A 17,217-nucleotide genomic window follows, 5' to 3' on the forward strand; every position below is an offset into this window, starting at 1 on the left:
TTCATGTTCAATTTTAAATGTATTAACGAAAGCGAAATAATTTTAGCCCACTTAAATAGTGTCAGGACTTTGTATTTTCAAATTTCTTAATCAACTTCAGTCCTAATTAAAAACATCAAAAACAGTTTTTTTTTTAAATTAACCTAAAATATGACTTATGTTATCTTTGTTAAAAATATTGGACACATTGTGTTGTCAAGCTTATGAGATGCGATGCAAGTGTACGCCACTATTGTTATTATTTATTTTTTTTAATGTTTTTTTTTTTTTAATAAATGGCTGTGATGATAATGTCAATGAGGGATTTTTAATCACTGCTATGTTGGAATTCTTATTAATATTAATACTGTTGTTGATGTTATTCATTTTTGTTTGACTACTTTTGGATTGTTTTGTGTCATGATTGTGTGTCCTCTCAATTGCTCTGTTGATTGCTATTCTGAATGTTGCTGGGCCGGGTTTGGAATTGGAATTGTATTATTATGGTATTATTGTGTATTATTTTGTTGGATTGATTAATAATAAGAAATAAAATTAAATAAATAAAAAATGTTTTTTTTGTGTGTTTTTTTGTCAAATGTCCTATTTATTTTAACCCTTTAAATGCGCATTTGATTTAATTACGTCAGTTTTTTTATTTAAAAAAATGGCTTAAAATGAGTTATCATCCATACAGTACATGTGAAAGGGCTGAGGTACTGGGGATGAATATGAATAATATGAATATGAAGATTAGGCCTAAATATTAATGCAATTATGAATCAAACACTTTTTTTTTCTTGTGTTAGATCATTATAACTAGTATGTTTGGAAGTTGACACAGCAAAAAAAGAAGCATTTTAATTATTTATTAATTTTTTCTTCAAATTTAATGTATACTAGGGACTGATCTTCATCCCAAACCACAGGGGTCAAACTCAAAGCTCTAGGATCACATCTGACCCTCCCCATGACTTTATGTGGTCCACGATGGCCTGTAAAAAAATGTGTGTCAAAGAAAAACGTAATCTTTATTGATAAATATATTTCAGTTTTGACAAAAAAATGTACATTTGTAGACAAATGTATTTCTTAATCCTATATTATTTGATGCAATGAGCTATCCAACACTTATTTCAGAAAAAGAAACAAAAAATAATTTCAAATTAAATTCTACAAGGCTAAAAATCACGTTGACCTCCGATTTCAAAGTAAGTTTCAAAGATATCAGTTTGTTGGTAAACAATCCATCCATCCATCCATTTCCTATCGCTTGTCCCGTTCGGGTAAACAATCAACATAATCAAATTAAAGGGCAACTGCAAAATAATAATCATGAAGCGGCCCTGCGAGGACTTCCATATCTACGATGTGGCCCACAGTGAAAATGAATTTGACGCCCCTGCCAACAGTTAGTGTACTCTATGGACAATAACTCTTTTTATGCCGTTTTTTCAAAATAGAAAAACTGACATGTTTAGTTAAAAAGGGCATTTAATGGGTTAAAAATAATAAAATAGAAAAACATGACAGTTTTATTTTTATTCAGGACTGAAGTTGATTGAGAGATTTGAGCAAATAAATTAATAAAATCAAAATATAAAAAATATGAATTACATTTTTTTTTTATACACCCTTAACTCCCTGAGGACTTTTTCATCCTGGTGCTCCTTAACTGCTAATAAATTATGTATGCCCTGCAAAATGTCCATCCCCAATATTCCTCATGCTGAAGAAATATACAAGAGCCAGATGAACATTAACGACACAGGTCATTAATGATGGTCAAACTTATAATAATACAAATTAATTTAACTTTTTGTTTAAAGTTTTAAATTGTGTTAAATTAAAATGGAACTTTATTCATTTTAGTAGACAACACTTACCGTATTTTCCGGACTATAAGGCGCACTTAAAATCATTTGTTTTCCTCAAAACTCGACAGTGCGCCTTATAACCTGGTGCGCCTAATGTACGGAATCATTTTGGTTGTGCTTACCGACCTCAAAGCTATTTTATTTGGTACATGGTGAAATGATAAATGTGACAAGTAGATGGCAGTCACACATAAGAGATACGTGTAGACTGCAATATGATGGCAGTCACACACAAGAGATACGTGTAGACTGCAATATGACCCAAGTAAACAACACTAACATTTTATATGTTCCATTGAAAATATAGAACATTACACACGGCACTCAAAAATCTATCAAAATGTTTTTGTATGACTTTGGTAAGCTATGAAGCCGCACCGATTGATGTGCTTCAACATACAAGTATTATTATGGTGGGGGCTAGCGGGTATGCCGGGTGATGTGATGCGTCAAGTGCAGCCATCCTCAGATAGTATAGTTGCATGCCTGCTGCTTGCTGCCCCTCGCTTCCAGGAACTGCCGCTGGCTAGCTGATCAAGAACCAAACGATGGAAAAGCAGAATGCCTTTCCTCGCCAGTAAATAGCCTCTCCATCACCAAGACCTTTGCTGTGCCTCCTTGTGGCATTCCCCGGTAACTGTGTGCCTCAGGCCTCAGGCTAAACAGCATGGGATACCCCGGGCATACTTGCCAACCCTCCCGGATTTTCCGAGAGACTCCCGAAATTCAGCGCCTCTCCCGAAAACCTCCCGGGACAAATTCAGGCGGACCTGGAGGCCACGCCCCCTCCAGCTCCATGCGGACCCTCCAGGTCCGCATGGAGCTGGAGGGGGGCAATGTTGTTGTAATATATTGAGTTGGAGGCAATAAACAGGCGAGGGGATGAAGTACTGTACGTCTCTTTACTGTAGACTTCAGAACAGACTCACACACTTGCGCAACACCACGTAAATCCTTGGCCAACCATAAAGTAACCCCAGTACGCTATAGCCAACATTCACCAGGAGATGGCAACAGACAAACATAGATCACTCCATTACATTCCTCCCCTTTCATAAATGTAGAAGTTACTCAAAAGAAATAAACAACCCAACCAAAAAATGCAGCAGCTCAATTAAAAAACTGTACTTAAGCCACATTCTTTTTTTTTTAGTACTGAACTCTTAACCCTCATTTGTAAACAATAACATGCTTATTATACAAACAGTATTTGTACATCGTTAACACAGATTTTTATACCGTCTTCGGAGATTCCGTTTTTTTGGTGGTACTCGAAACCTTTCTGGGTACCTGCGGATCACTGGTGGGGTTTTTGTTGTGGGTGATCTGGGTTCTGATGATGGCAACTCAGCAGCCCTTGAATCTGGTTCAATGATGAGACTAGTTTGTGTCTGACTCACTGATGGTCCTGATGATGGAACTGAAACAGCATTGTCCAGTTGTACTGATGGCACATTTTCTGCAACTGGTGGAGACTAGATAACTGGCAGTCTCTCCATGTTTTCTCGCCATGGTAACATGTGATCCACATGCACTGTGCGCTGTCTCTGTCCCTCTTGATATATATATATATATATATATATATATATATATATATATATATATATATATATATATATATATATATATATAAGAAAATAAGAAAATACTTTACTTTCAGTGAATTCTAGCTATATATATATATATATATATATATATATATATATATATATATACACAGTATATATATATATATATATATATATATATATATATATATATATATATATATATATATACAGTATATATATGTATATATATATATATGTATGTGTGGGAAAAAAAATCACAAGACTATTTCATCTCTACAGGCCTGTTTCATGAGGGGGGGTTCCCTCAATCATCAGGAGATTTTAATGGGAGCATTCACATACCATGGTTTATATAGGGCACAGAGTGGGTGGGTACAGGCTGGCGTAGGGGCGTGGTGATTGGCTCATGTGTTACCTAGGAGGTGTTTCCGTCTGTGGCGACATGCTGTTACAATTTCGCTGCGCTTGTTGAGGGATGACAGGTCTGGACGGTAAATAATAAACAGTTTCTCTTTCAAGCATAGGTTGCATCTTTTATTACCACTATTGTAAGGTGTGCTGGATGCAAGAATTTGCCATGTTATTGAATATTCAACATTATTGTCTTTGAGGTCCCAAATGTGTTTGCTGAGTTCTGTGGTATTCCGCAGGTTTTGGTTCCTGAAAGAAGCCTTGTGATTGTTCCATCTGGTTTTGAACTCTCCCTCGGTTAATCCTACATATGTGTCGGATGTGTTAATGTCCTTGCGTGTTACCTTAGATTGGTAGACAACTGATGTTTGTAAGCACCCCCCGTTGAGAGGGCAATCAGGTTTCTTTCGACAGTTGCAGCCTTTGTTGGTTTTGGAGTCGCTCTGTCCGGGGGCCGACGGCTCATTTGCAATTGTTTTGTTGTGGTTTGAGATAATTTGTCGTATAAACCACAACAAAACAATTGCAAATGAGCCCCCCGACCACGCCCCCCCACCCCCACCCCCCACCTCCCGAAATCGGAGGTCTCAAGGTTGGCAAATATGACCCCGGGGGTGGATAGCTTAGCCTCCATCCAGGCTACCACCATTCGACTGACCAGTGCCTACTGGCTAACCTCTTGGTTATAGGCTACGGGAAAACCCCATCCTTGCACGCTACACCGCTACAACAAAGGTGACGGAGAGAAGACGTTGCCGAAGGTGAGCCATGTAAATAAGACCGCCCACAAAATGACGCATCTGGAAGCGACTGTCAGAAAGCGGCTTGAATATGATCTGTAAAACATCATCTATGCAACAATTTGACCAAAGAACCACCATTACATGTTATGTAGACCACAAGGAAGTGTTTTCAATTTAGAAAAAAAAAATGATGTGACCCCTTTAATGCGCCCTATAATCCGGTGTGCCTTTTGTATAAAAAGAAACCTGACTAGACCCGCTCATCAGCATTGATTGATTGATTGAAACTTTTATGAGTAGATTGCACATTGTATATTCCGTACAATTGACCACTAAATGCTAAGACCCGAATACGTTTTTCAAATTGTTTAAGTCGGGATCCACGTTAATCAATTCATGGTAAGTGCACTTTATAATCCGGTGCGCCCTATGGTCCTGAAATTACGGTATTTGCATACGTTTTTTAATGATATTATTTTTTCATATTTACTTTTATAACCAAGTATATTACACACTATTTTCTGGCTTAATTTACACCAATGGTGTACTTTTGATGATTATTTTTCTTTACAAGAGTTGTTTAAATACAAGTTTTCATGATTCCGAAAGTCCTGAATCCAGTCGCTTACCTGGATCATCCCCAAAAAACAATCACTTGTTCCTTATCATATTTCTGAAATTTCTTAAAGCTTTATTCAAAATCCGTCCAGAACTTTTTCAGTTATCTATAGCGTAATCATCCACTGTCTTTATCTCTGTGGGTGTAGGCGGGAATGCAAGCACGCACGCACAGAAGTTATGTAAAGGTGAGGTAACATAGCAGAAATGATTCGGATCGGCTCCAAAATATAATCACTTGTTCCTTATCTTGTTTCTGCCATTTCATGGAAGTTAAATAAAAAAATCCGCTTATAACCTCTTGAGCTATCATTAGCAGAATTAAAGAAACTGAGTGAACACTCTTGGTAGTCATCCACTGTCTTTGTCTCAGCGTGGTCACTGGCATGCACACGCACACACACACGCACACACGCACACGCACACACACACACACACACACACGTATGTATATATATATATATATATATATATATATATATATATATATATATATATATATATATATATATATATATATATATATATATTTATATATATATATATATATATATATATACTGTATGTATATATATAGAAAATATGTATATATACACATTTATGTACATATATATATATATACACATTTATGTACATATATATATATATATATATATATATATATATATATATATATATATATATATATATATATATATGCATATATGTACATATATACACATATATACAGGCCAAAAGTTTGGACACACCTTCTCATTCAATGCGTTTTCTTTATTTTCATGATGATTTTACATTGTGGATTGTCACTGAAGGCATCAAAACTATGACACCTGTGAAGTGAAAACCCTTTCAGTTGACTACCTCTTGAAGCTCATCGAGAGAATGCCAAGAGCATGCAAAACAGTAATCAGAGCAAAGGGTGGCTAATTTGAAGAAACTACGATGTAAAACATGTTTTCAGTTATTTCACCTATTTTTGTTAAGTACATAACTCCACATGTGTTCATTCATAGTTTTGATGCCTTCAATGACAATGTGACAATGTGACAACTTGTATACCTGTACTGTATATATATATATATATATATATATATATATATATATATATATATATATATATATATATATATATATATATATCCATCCATCCATCCGTTTTCTACCGCTTGTCCCTTTTTGGGTCGTGGGGGGTGCTGGAGCCTATCTCAGCTGCATTCAGGTGGAAGGCGATGTACACCCTGGACAAGTCGCCGACTCATCACAGGGCCAACACAGATAGACAGACAACATTCACCACATATATATATATATATATATATATATATATATATATATATATATATATATATATATATATATATATGTATATATATATATATATATATATATATATATATATATTCCAGAAGTAATAGGCTTTGTAAAGCCGGTTCTTTGAAAACTGCATGTTTTTGAAGCACTGAGCTGAGGGAAAACCAAAAACTGCCCTTGAGACAAGGAGGCCCACTCCCCTGCAAAATAGTGCAAACTATTTTTAAATGCGGTCCAAAGAAATAAAAAATAGATTTCTGTCCTTGAGTTTACTGAGGTGGATATCAGGAGGCAATCTTCTCCAACACTTTAAGAGCAACATTACCACCTGGTGGAGGAAACATCTTTAAAGGGCAACTACTGGAAATAAATGTGTTAATGACTAGTCAAGCCTAAACTTGATATCATTTTGGACCAATCATGGGATCGGATTAAGGGCCGTTGATATAAAAAATAAATACAATTGCTTCCAAGTACAGTTATCATCATGCCTTGTAATGGATTTAAATTAGGGATGTCCGATAATGGCTTTTTGCCGATATCCGATATTCCGATATTGTCCAACTCTTTAATTACCGATACCGATATCAACCGATGTATACAGTCGTGGAATTAACACATGATTATGCCTAATTTGGACAACCAGGTAAGGTGAAAATAAGGTACTTTTTAAAAAAATTAATAAGATAAATAAATTAAAAACATTTTCTTGAATAAAAAATAAAATAAAACAATATAAAAACAGTTACATTGAAACTAGTAATTAATGAAATGAGTAAAATTAACTGTTAAAGGTTAGTACTATTAGTGGACCAGCAGCACGCACAATCATGTGTGCTTACGGACTGTATCCCTTGCAGACTGTATTGATATATATTGATATATAATGTAGGAACCAGAATATTAATAACAGAAAGAAACAACCCTTTTGTGTGACTGAGTGTGAATGAGTGTAAATGGGGGAGGGAGGTTTTTTGGGTTGGTGCACTAATTGTAAGTGTATCTTGTGTTTTTTATGTTGATTTAATAAAAAAATAAAATAAAAAAAATAAATTAAAAAAATCAAAACAAACCGATACCGATACAGATAATTTACGATATTACATTTTAACGCATTTATCGGACATCTCTAATTTAAATGGCTGTAATTACAATTTGTACGGTTATGGGACATTTTTTTTGTAATATCCACAAAGTTCAGTGAGCAGGTGTGTTATGTGTGACCATGTGCGTTGACTTTTTGTGCTGGTTGAATTTTTTTTACTGCACCTAGACTAGAAAAGGTTGTTTGGATTGGGTTATATAAGTTAATACTGTGATTCCCATGTTTGGAAAAGCACACATTGTGGTCTGTGCTTCTCACCGAATCAAAAGCCGTTTCAAAGTTGCTAGCTACCTCTCCTGTGGGTATAATCACAATTAGTTTTCAAAAAAGTTTCAAATTCATCAAAAACAGCAGCAGGAAGTGACTATTAGCCACAAACAAATAAAGATAAAGTTAACGTTAAAGTACCAATGATTGTCACACACACGAGGTGTGGCGAAATTATTCTCTGCATTTGACCTATCACCCTTGATCACACCCTGGGAGTTGAGGGGAGCAGTGAGCAGCTGCAGTGGCCGCGCCCGGGAGTCATTTTTGGTGATTTAACCCCCAATTCCAACCCTTGATGCTGAGTGCCAGAAGTAAGGAGCAAAGTGCTGAGATGAGACCCTTGGAAACACACATGAGTGTCACACCAACAACAGCTGAGTACCACAACCAACATTTTATAGAGCACGATAAAGCTGCTGCTTGCTTCAAATGCAGCTACTGCCATCTGGTGGCTTTTATACAAACTACATCAGTAGGTTGCCTACAGACAGAGTTTTGACATGCCATTCCACTTCCCAAAATGTTCGGCTCATTTATGACCCACATGCTACCTTTCTTTCATCCAAATAATTCCCATATTTCCAGGATTTTAACATTTTCCGAGTCAATATTTTTTTTGTATTTTGAAATGAACGGACAATTTTTCCTAGCGTTCACATTACACATTCAAACTAACAATTTTCAAAGTTCCAGAAATTCCCAATTTTCCTGGAATTCCTACTTTTAAATAACACTGTTTCCACCCTTTTTTCCTTTGACTCCCTCTTCCACATTTTTCAAACATCAACACAGTCGGCTTATTCAGAAAATTCAGGTATTCTATTTTTAATGTTCAAAATGTCACGTTTTTCCCGGATTTCCCGCTTTTCCATAAGACTTATTCTCTAATAAAATGTGATATTAATTCCACATTTCTCAACCCGATTCAAACCATTCCAAAGTCAGAATGCTCCCTGTTAATGTTAGTAAACTGCTAGCATGTTAATGTTAGCATTTTAACAAGTTAATATTAACATGCTAACTTTCTGGCATATTTGGCAGGTATATATATCTCAGAGTCAAATATTTTTCTATTTTCACGCATCCTTACAGTTAGCATGTAAGCATGTTAGTTTGATAGCTAATTTTACAGGTATACACCGCAGTCAAATATCGTTAGCATGTTAGCATGCCAACGTTAGCATGGTATCTTTTTAGCTAATTTAACAAGTATAAACCGCATAGTCAAATATTTTCTCTTGTCACGCATGCTTACTATTTGCATGTTAATATGTTTAATATTAGCATGTTAACATACTAACATTTACATAGCAGCTTTTTAACTAATACTGGTACGCACCTCAGATTGAAATATTTTCTCGTTTCACGCATGTTTACTGCATGTTAGCTAATTTTGCAGGTATATGCCTCAAAGTCAAATATTTCGTTACTTGATGCATACTTACTATTAGCATGTGTGGAGGGGGGCGTGGCCTGCGGGCCTGTCGCGGAACAGGGTGTACCAGGACCGGCCTCGAAGACAGCGACAGGTGCGTAGATAGCCCAGGTGGGCCTTGTTATCTAATCACCCGTCGCCTTTATTAGCAGCAGCCGTGACGAGACGAGTTAGTCGGGGTTGGAGGTGCTGCTGAGCGGACGCAGCAGACAAAGACACTTTGCTGAAAAGCAAAAGCCTCTGCACCTGTTATGAAAATAAAACAGTGTTATACCCTGAAATTCCTGGCTCTCCTGGCAGTGTGTGGTGGTCCGAAGAACCCACTAGAGGGCAACTTCTACAGCATGTTTACATGCAAGCATTAGTATAGTAGATTTTTAGCAAATTTTGCTGGTATACACCTCAGATTGAAATAATTTATTGTTTCACACATGTTCGCTTGCTAAGTTGTTAGCTAATTTGGCAGGTATACACCTCAGAGTTAAATATTTTGTTACTTGATGCATACTTACTATTAGCATGTTAACATGCTAACATTAGCATGGTAGCTTTTTAGCAAATTTTGCTGGTATACACCTTAGTGGAAATATTTTCTCGTTTCACGCATGTTTGTATGCTAAGATGTTAGCTAATTTTGAAGGTATACGCTTCAGAGTCAAATATTGTGTCACTTGATGCATTCTTACTATTAGCATGTTAACATGCTTAATATTAACATGATAGCATGCTAACATTAGCATAATAGCTTTTTACCCCCTTTTTTTAGGTATTCATTTCATAGTCAATTATTTTCTCGTTTCACGCATGCTAACTCTTAGTATGCTTTTTTTGTTGTTGCTGTTGCTCATTTTACAGGTCAACACCTAAGTGTCGTATTTTTTCTTGACATGCTAATTCTTCAGTTTAGCTATGGCTTTTCAGAATTCAGACAAATTACAAACAAAATAAAACATTCTTGTTCAGTTCTTAGCTTTTGTAGACCACACATGTAGTGAACATAGGAGGCGCGGCTGTACATTGAATATAAGTGTTAATTAGTGGATTTACAGTAGTTGATACTGACTCAAATTCACCTCTGCTGGTTGCAACCAGGTATTGCAACCCATTTTGTCAGTTTCACATAATAACGTTACTAAAAATGAATGAATTCCCTTTTATTTCCTCACCAATGTGTTGTGTATTATGATAAAATTTGATCTATAAGTATATATATATATATATATATATATATATATATATTAGGGATGTCGGCCGATAAATGCTTTAAAATGTAATATCGGAAATTATCAGTATCAATTTCAAAATTATCGGTATCGATGTCATAAAGTTAAATTCAAGACTATTTAAAACGCCGCTGTGTACATGGACGTAGGGGGAAGTACAGAGCGCCGAGTAAACCTTGAAGGCACTTTCTTTGCGTGCCGGCCCAGTCACATAGTATCTATGGCTTTTCACACACACAAGTGAATGCCAAGCATACTTGGTCAACAGCTATACAGGTCACACTGAAGGTGGCCATATAATCAACTTTTACACTGTTACAAATATGCGCCACACTGTGAACCCACACCAAACAAGAATGACAAACACATTCCGGAAGAACATTCGCACCGTAACACAATATAAACACAACAGAACAAATACCCAGAATCCCTTGCAGCACTAACTCTTCCGGGACGCTACAATATACATCACCCGCTACCCCCCGCCCCCCACCTCAACCCCTCCCCCCCAACCCCGCCCACCAACAATGCACTTTGTGACTTCAATAATGAATATGGCAGCGCCATGTTGGCATTTTTTTCCATGAAAACTTGAGTTGATTTATTTTGGAAAACTTTGTTACTTTGTTTAACGCATCCAGCGGGGCATCACAACAAAATTATGGATAATTTAATGCTAATTCCACGACTGTATATATCGGTATCGGTTGATATCGGTATCGGTAATTAAGAGTTGGACAATATCGTAATATCAGATATCGGCAAAAAAGCCATTATCGGACATCTCTAATATATATATATATATATATATATATATATATATATATATATATATATATATATATATATATATATATATAGGTAAAAGCCAGTAAATTTGAATATTTTGAAAAACTTGATTTATTTCAGTAATTGCATTCAAAAGGTGTAACTTGTACATTATATTTATTCATTGCACTCAAATGTTTATTTCATTTAATTTTGATGATTTGAAGTGGCAACAAATGAAAATCCAAAATTCCGTGTGTCACAAAATTAGAATATTACTTAAGGCTAATACAAAAAAGGGATTTTTAGAAATGTTGGCCAACTGAAAAGTATGAAAATGAAAAATATGAGCATGTACAATACTCAATACTTGGTTGGAGCTCCTTTTGCCTCAATTACTGCGTTAATGCGGCGTGGCATGGAGTCGATGAGTTTCTGGCACTGCTCAGGTGTTATGAGAGCCCAGGTTGCTCTGATAGTGGCCTTCAACTCTTCTGCGTTTTTGGGTCTGGCATTCTGCATCTTCCTTTTCACAATACCCCACAGATTTTCTATGGGGCTAAGGTCAGGGGAGTTGGCGGGCCAATTTAGAACAGAAATACCATGGTCCGTAAACCAGGCACGGGTAGATTTTGCGCTGTGTGCAGGCGCCAAGTCCTGTTGGAACTTGAAATCTCCATCTCCATAGAGCAGGTCAGCAGCAGGAAGCATGAAGTGCTCTAAAACTTGCTGGTAGACGGCTGCGTTGACCCTGGATCTCAGGAAACAGAGTGGACCGACACCAGCAGATGACATGGCACCCCAAACCATCACTGATGGTGGAAACTTTACACTAGACTTCAGGCAACGTGGATCCTGTGCCTCTCCTGTCTTCCTCCAGACTCTGGGACCTCGATTTCCAAAGGAAATGCAAAATTTGCATGGTTGGGTGATGGTTTGGGGTGCCATGTCATCTGCTGGTGTCGGTCCACTCTGTTTCCTGAGATCCAGGGTCAACGCAGCCGTCTACCAGCAAGTTTTAGAGCACTTCATGCTTCCTGCTGCTGACCTGCTCTATGGAGATGGAGATTTCAAGTTCCAACAGGACTTGGCGCCTGCACACAGCGCAAAATCTACCCGTGCCTGGTTTACGGACCATGGTATTTCTGTTCTAAATTGGCCCGCCAACTCCCCTGACCTTAGCCCCATAGAAAATCTGTGGGGTATGCTCCTCCGCATCGAGAGGAGCCAGATGAGGTGGTTCGGGCATCTGGTCAGGATGCCACCCGAGCGCCTCCCTAAGGAGGTGTTTAGGGCATGTCCGACCGGTAGGAGGCCACGAGGAAGACCCAGGACACGTTGGGAAGACTATGTCTCCCGGCTGGCCTGGGAACGCCTCGGGATCCCCCGGGAGGAGCTGGACGAAGTGGCTGGGGAGAGGGAAGTCTGGGCTTCCCTGCTTAGGCTGCTGCCCCCGCGACCCGACCTCGGATAAGCGGAAGAAGATGGATATATATATATATATATATATATATATATATATATATATATATATATATATATATATATATATATATATATGTGTGTGTGTGTGTGTGTGTGTGTGTGTGTGTGTATCCTCCTGTAAACCAGCGTCTTCTGCAGTGGACGTTTGTGTTTTGCATGACAAGCTTATTTCAATTCTTGATACGTGTAACTCTGACAAAGAAATAGACACAAAACAAATGTCCACTGCAAAGGACGTTAGTTCTCTATAGAACATATAATCTTTGTATTTTTTATTTGCCCTCAATATAGAAGTTAATAGGTGTAAAAATGCCACTGTCTAATCCTATTTTACCACCAGCATAGAACTATCTTACTTCACAAAGCGTCGCCCAAACATCTACCTGAGAAATTTTACTTCCTGTTGAAAAGAATTGTTTTATTTTATTTTTCAACTGTTCTTGCCGTGACCTTCCCACAACTGCTTTACTGAGACACGAGGGGCTTCAACGCTGAAATATCAAAGAACCTTTAAACGCTGCCAACAGAAGATCTCCATTGTCTGACAACTTCCCCAAAAAAATAAAAGATCTACCCCTTCGGATTCATAAAGGTTCAAAGAGGGTTTTGTACGTGTAATAACAACTGATCCATAAATACATAAATGTTTTGTGCATCATGTCACCATCCATGGAGTCTCACTAATGTCCATAATAATATAATTTCCCTTAGTAAAATATTCCAGAAAAAAACACAAAACAAATTCACAAAAATAGGCAGATATAGTGTCTGAGTTATTATATGGCGTAACTAACTACCTGGGTATACATCCGCAAAATCGAGTGCCCAAACAAAGAATCCTAGAATAGAATAAAATAGAAGGAATGCGTTATTGTCATTAAACATGAAGCACGACAAACATATAGGTAGATGTCATTTTAAAGTACAGTTAAAATGTAACACAAAATAATATATTACAAGAAATATGAGTAGATCATACTTGCCAACCCTTCCGATTTTCCCAGGAGAGTCACACATTTCAGTGTCCCTTCCGACAATCTCCCGGGCCAGCCATTCTAACAAATGTCTCCCGATTTTCACTCAGGCAACAATATTGCTACCCCATCCTTCACTGGGCGCCGTTTTCGGCCGTACAATAATAACGGTTACACCTCGAAATCAAGTTCGGCAATCAGAACAGAAGAAGAAGAAGAAGAAGCAGAAGAAGAGACATGGCGAGTAAAAAGAGGAAAGTATGCGTTCTCTGTTCTGTTGTTGTATAGGTTTATTTATGTTTTAATTTCCTTTTGATGATTACTTTTATTTCTAGCATACATTGCAATGATTAGCCATCAATCATTGCAATGTAGGCCTTTTTTGCATTTGTTTGTTTATATTTTTCTGTTATTATTATATGATATTTTATATATATATATATATATATATATATATATATATATATATATATATATATATATATATATATATATATATATATATATTTATATATATATATATATATATACATATATATACATATATATATATATGTATATATATATATATATATATATATATATATATATATATATATATATATATATATATATATATATATATACACACATATATATATATATGTATATATATATATATGTATATATATATATATATATACCGTATTTTTCAGAGTATAAGTCGCACCGGAGTATAAGTCGCACCTGCCGAAAATGTATAATACAGAAGGAAAAAAACATATATAGGTCGCACTGGAGCCCGGCCAAACTATGAAAAAAACTGCGACTTATAGTCCGAAAAATACGGTATATATACACATACTGTATATACATATATACAGTATATATATATATATATATATATATATATATATATATATATATATATATATATATATACCGTATTTTTCAGGGTATAAGTTGCACCAGAGTATAAGTCGCACCTGCCGAAAATGCATAATACAGAAGGAAAAAAACATATATAAGTCGCATTGGACCCTGGCCAAACTATGAAAAAAACTGCAACTTATAGTCCGAAAAATACGGTATATATACATATATACACATACTGTATATACTGTACATACATATATATATATATATATATATATATATACACATATATATATATGTGACAGCACGGTGTAACGGGGTTTGTGCGTGTGCCTCTTAATACAGAGGTCCTGGGTCCGATTCCCGGGTTTGGAGTCTTTTTGTGTGGAGTGTGGAGGGGGGCGTGGCCTGCGGGCCTGCAGCGAAGCGGGGTGTGCCAGCACCGGCCTTGAAATCAGTGACAGGTGCGTAGATGGCCCACCTGGGCCTTGTTATCTAATCACCTGTCGCTCTGTTATAAGCAGCAGCCAGGAGGAGAGACGGGGTTGGAGCTGGAGCCAGAGTGCGAGCGAGAGCGTAAGAGGAAAAGTTTGCATGTTCTCCCCATGACTGCGTGGGTTCCCTCCGGGTACTCCGGCTTCCTCCCACCTCCAAAGCCATGCACCTGGGGATAGGTTGATTGGCAACACTAAATTGGCCCGAGTTTGTGAATGTTGTCTGTCTATCTGTGTTGGTCCTGTGATGAGGTGGTGACCCGAGAGGGACAAGCGGTTAGAAAATGGATGGATACATGTTTGTATGTATGTATATGTATACAGTATATTTATATATATTTATATGAGGTCTCAAAGTTGGCAAGTATGGAGTACATACAGTATATATCTATGATAATAATAATAATGGTTTATACATCACTTTTCTTTACCCTAGACACTCAAAGCGCTCACAGAGAAGTGAGAACCATCATATTCACTCCACATTCACACGTGGTGGTGGTAAGCCGGGGGAGACTGACGGAAGCGTGGCTGCCAATTTGCGCGTACGGCCCCTCCGAACACCACCGAGAATTCATACACCAGTGTGAGCTTTCCTGTTTAATCCACAATTTCTTCGCTCTCTGCAGCACTCATTTTTCCATGCAGAGAATCAACCGTGAGAAAGCAAAACGGCATAACCAAAGATAATAGTTGATACTGTTACACGGTTGGCTGTTCAGCATGTCCCTCCCATTGCTCACTGATCACTCCTGTTTTGCTCAAGTATATTTAGCTGTGGCCACGCAGAACTAGTTTAAGTTGTGCCCACATTAAATCCAATTCGCCCCCACTTATAGTCATGGAAAATTGAAATAAAATAAGAAAAAAATACTGCTGTAAATAAGTTAAGGTTAGGGTTAGGGTTGGGGTTAAAAGCAATGCAACAACCAAAATAATAGCAACTAGAGATGTCTGATAATGGCTTTTTTGCCGATATCTGATATTCCGATATTGTCCAACTCTTAATTAACGATTTCGATATCAACCGATACCGATATATACAGTCGTGGAATTAACACATTATTATGCCTAATTTTGTTGTGATGCACCGCTGGATGCATTAAACAATGTAACAAGGTTTTCCAAAATAAATCAACTCAAGTTACGGAAAAAAATGCCAACATGGCACTGCCATATTTATTATTGAAGTCACAAAGTGCATTTTTTTTTTTTAACATCCCTCAAACAGCAGCTTGGAATTTGGGACATGCTCTCCCTGAGAGAGCATGAGGAGGTTGAGGTGGGTGGGGTTGGGGGGGGGGGGGGGGGGCGGGGTTGAGGTGGGAGATTAGGGGGCAGCGGGGGTGTATATTGTAGCGTCCCGGAAGAGTTAGTGCTGCAAGGGGTTCTGGGTATTTGTTCTGTTGTGTTTATGTTGTGTTACGGTGCGGATGTTCTCCCAACATGTGTTTGTCATTCTTGTTTGGTGTGGGTTCACAGTGTGGCGCATATTTGTAACAGTGTTAAAGTTGTTTATACGGCCACCCTCAGTGTGACCTGTATGGCTGTTGACCAAGTATGCATTGCATTGAATTCTGTGTGTGTGAAAAGCCGTAGATATTATGTGATTGGGCCGACACGCAAAAGTGTGAAAAGCCGTAGATATCATGTGATTGGGCCGGCACGCAAAGTTAGTGCCTTTAAGGTTTATTGGCGCTCTGTACTTCTCAGTCATACATTTGAATTTTTTAAACCGATACCGATAATTTTTAAACCGATACCGATAATTTCCGTTATTATTACTTTTTAAAGCATTTATCGGCCGATAACATCGGCAGTCCGATATTATCGGACATCCCTAATGGCAACCAATGGTGCGTTGCATTAGCCATCTTGGATCTCGTTACAAATCAAGTGTCCACGCTCGCGTTATCAGCGCCACTGTGGCCATGTCTTTAAAACACGGTTTACTTCCGTTGTCGTCACTCTTGTGGGCACAACTTAGAGTGGGCGCGACTTAGAGTAGTTCTGCGGCCGTAGCTATACCCTTCTATCCTTTTGCTGGGTTACCTGACTGAGATTGCCTGTGTTCATGCAACCAATCATGCTTCATTCT

The sequence above is a fragment of the Nerophis lumbriciformis genome, linkage group LG32, assembly GCF_033978685.3.
Source record: "Nerophis lumbriciformis linkage group LG32, RoL_Nlum_v2.1, whole genome shotgun sequence".
NCBI lineage: Eukaryota > Metazoa > Chordata > Actinopteri > Syngnathiformes > Syngnathidae > Nerophis > Nerophis lumbriciformis.